The sequence below is a fragment of the Rutidosis leptorrhynchoides genome, chromosome 9 (assembly GCF_046630445.1).
Source record: "Rutidosis leptorrhynchoides isolate AG116_Rl617_1_P2 chromosome 9, CSIRO_AGI_Rlap_v1, whole genome shotgun sequence".
In the NCBI taxonomy this organism is placed as follows: Eukaryota; Viridiplantae; Streptophyta; class Magnoliopsida; order Asterales; family Asteraceae; genus Rutidosis; species Rutidosis leptorrhynchoides.
The window spans coordinates 234,511,843-234,515,870 of record NC_092341.1 but is presented as its reverse complement, the minus strand read 5'-3'; positions in this window follow the sequence as shown (position 1 = coordinate 234,515,870).

Here is a 4,028-nt window from a genome sequence, read left to right as displayed (position 1 = left end):
CATACCAACTATATATCAATTCATTAAGATAAAACTGCTTAATGTTCCAAAAATATCCAAATACTAAATTACAAATTAAAAAGATCAGCAGCATAACGAAGTCCAATACTACTAGCATGATCATCATGCTTGTTGTGTGTCATGGGCTTCGTGAACGGGTCAGCCACATTATCATCTGTATGAATCTTAAGAATACTAATATCATTCCTCTCAACGACTTCTTGAATGTAGTCAAACTTTCGAAGAATGTGTCTGCTACCTTTACGTACACGTGATTCTTTTGCAAGTATAATAACACTTGAATTATCACAGTACATTTCCATAGGGGATTCAATGCTGGGAACTACTCCGAGTTCAGCAATAAACTTCCTAATCCAGACAGCTTCTTGAGCAGCTTCTGAGGCAGCAATATATTCTACTTCCGTTGTAGACTGTGTAACTGTGCTCTGCTTTGAGCTTCTCCAATCAACTGCTCCGCCATTCATGACAAAGACATACCCTGACTGGGATCAAGAATCATCTCGATCAGTTTGGAAACTAGCATCTGTATAACATCTAATACTCAACTCTTCTTCCAAACCACCGTAAACCAAGAACATATCTTTAGTTCTCCGCAAATATTTAAGAATGCTCTTAACAGCAATCCAATGTTCTTCACCTGGATTCTGTTGATAACGACTCATCAAACTCAAAGCTAACGAGACATCAGGTCTAGTACATAACATGGCATACATAATGGATCCTATAACCGAAGCATACGGAACACATTTCATTCGTCTTATCTCATCAGGTGTGATAGGACTTTGAGACTTGCTCAAGGTTATGCCCTTTTGCATGGGCAATGCTCCGCGCTTGGAGTTTTGCATGTTAAATCTTAGCAAGATTTTGTCAATGTATGTACTTTGACTCAAACCAATAAACCTTTTGGATCTATTTCTATAGATCCTGATTCCTAGAATATACTTAGCTTCTCCAAGATCTTTCATGGCAAAACATTTTCCAAGCCAAGATTTGACATCTTGCATAGTTGGAATGTCATTTCTAATAAGTATTATGCCATCAACATACAAGATCAAGAAGATAACTTTGCTCCCACTAGCTCTAATGTAAACACAAGGCTCATCTTGGTTTTGAGAAAAACCAAACTCTTTGATTTTCTGATCAAACTTAAGATTCCAGCTCCTGGATGCTTGCTTTAATCCATAAATGGATTTTAGAAGCTTGCATACTTTAGTAGGATTCTTATGATTCACAAACCCTTCTGACTGAACCATATATACGTCCTCACTTAGTTCGCATTTAGAAAAGCAGTTTTGACATCCATTTGCCATATTTCATAATCATGAAAAGCAGCTATGGCAATAAGTATCCTAATTGATTTATTGCTCGTGACTGGTGAAAAAGTTTCCTCATAATCAATTCCTTGAGTTTGAGTATAACCTTTTGCCACCAACCGAGCCTTAAAAGTATTTACATTACCGTCCATGTCAGCCTTCTTCTTAAAGACCCATTTACACCCCACTGTCTTGCAATTGGGTGGAAGATCAATCAAGTCCCATACTTGATTATCTTTCATGGACTGCATCTCCGCCTTCATAGCATCTCCTCATTTGTCAGATTGTAGATCTGACATGGCTTCACCATAGCTAGAGGGTTCATCATAATCCCCTAGATGAGGTTCATTTGAATTAATCAGAAGATTTAACCTCTCAAGTTGATGAAGAGTTCTACTAGATCTACGAAGTATAGGTGCAACACGTTCTGGCTCACCAACAGTGTGTTCAGCTTCAACGTGCGGTTGGCTAGTGCCTTCAGAAGGTATGTTACTTTGTGATTCTTGAATTTCTTCAAGATCTACTTTACTCCCACTGACTTCTTGTAAGAGAAGATCTCTTTTAAAGAATTCAGCAAACCGAGCAGTAAACACTTTGTTTTCACCTTGGTAGTAAAAGTAGTAACCCATTGTTTCCTTTGGGTATCCCGCAAAGTGACATTTGATACCTCTGGGTTCTAACTTGTTTGAAGTGTCACGTTTCACATACGCTTCACAACCCCAGACTTTCAAATAAGACAACTTAGGACTCTTTCCATACCATAATTCATATGGTGTCTTTTCTACCTTCTTGGTTGGAACCATATTGAGTATGCGTGCAGCAAACTCTAATGCATAACCCCAAAAAGACATTGGCAGAGTAGTTAGACTCATCATAGATCGAGCCATATCAAGTAAAGTTCGATTCCTCTGCTCCGACACACCATTGTGTTGTGGTGTGTAAGGTGGAGTGAACTGTGAGACAATCCCACGATTCTTCAGGTGGTCCAAAAACTCTTGACTCATATATTCCCCTCCCCGATCAGAGCGAAGGGCTTTAATGGTCTTTCCAAGTTGATTCTCTACTCCATTTTGGAAGATTTTGAATGTTTCAAAAACTTCATGTTTATATTTCAGCAAGTAAACATAACCATATCTACTATAATCATCAGTAAATGTAATGAAGTATGATTCACCATTTCTAGACATAGTTCTAAAAGGGCCACATACATCAGTATGTATTAGTCCTAAAAGATCTTTAACTCTTTCCGCTAAACCGGAGAAAGGATCCTTTGTCATCTTTCCACATAAACATGACTCGCATACATCAAATGACTCAGAGCTAGTTGATTCCAAAAGCCCATCAGATTGGAGTTTTGAAATGCGTTGTTTGTATATATGACCAAGACGACAATGCTATAGATAGGTATTATTTGTGATGACCCGGAAATTTCTGACCAAATTTAAATTTAAACTTTATCTTTAAATGATTTAATATTTTCGACACGATAAGCAAAGTCTGTAAAGTTGAATCTCAAAATTCTTGAACTACTCAATTACCCTTCGATTGTTCTCATCAATTCGCGAACAATTATATGTAAATAGATACATATATATATACTATAACTTGAAAACGTAACAAAGTGTTGTGTATATGATACTATGCATTAAACTTATTGGTTTGATTATCTGATTGATATAATTAGATAAGTTAACTAGAACGTTTAAGATGAACCAGTAAAACACTAAATTGCTACAATATTGTCGAATTGCTACAGTACCCGAAAAGCTACAGTGTTTTCGAAAATCACTATTTGCTACAGTAAAAAAACTTGCTGCAGTAACTTTGCTACAGTAAAACACTATTTCAAAATGAAAATGTATATATGTATATGTATATACTACGAGACGATGAGTTATAGAAGCAAATAACCAAAACACTTAATTGATTAAAGCTACACTTCGAGTGACATAGTTTATCAATAATTAAGTTTAATTTTTGATAAAGGTACACGTCGCATAACGAAAAGTACTAGTTTTCTCAGTGTACGAAAGGACGTTCGAAAAACCGAAACCGGGACATAAGTCGAGTGACGACGTACGACTTATCGGAACGAAAATTACAAGTCAACTATGCACGTGAATTTAATATAATATATAATTAATTATATAAATTAAATATATTATAAATATAATTAATAAATATGTCGACGAGGTACACGATAAAACATTGTGAGCTGTAAAACCAATCCATGCGATCGCATGGGAATTGGTCATGGGAGCCATGCGATCGCATGGTGACAGATCCTAGCAAACATCTATAAATTTTGACGATTTTTGTTCATTTGTTGCACAATTACTCCCTCTGTTATATTATTATTATTATTATTATTATTATTATTATTATTATTATTATTATTATTATTATTATTATTATTATTATTATTATTATTATTATTATTATTATTATTATTATTATTAATATTATTAATATTATTAATATTATTAATATTATTATTATTATTATTATTATTATTATTATTATTATTATTATTATTATTATTATTAAGATTAATATTATTATTAATCTTATTATTATTAGTATTATTAATAATTAGTATTATACATAAAATACTACGACGAGGTTATGAGCGTGTCACTTTCAAAAATGGATTTTCGAGCGGGATAGAGCTAAGGAAATTATGGGCTATTGCCA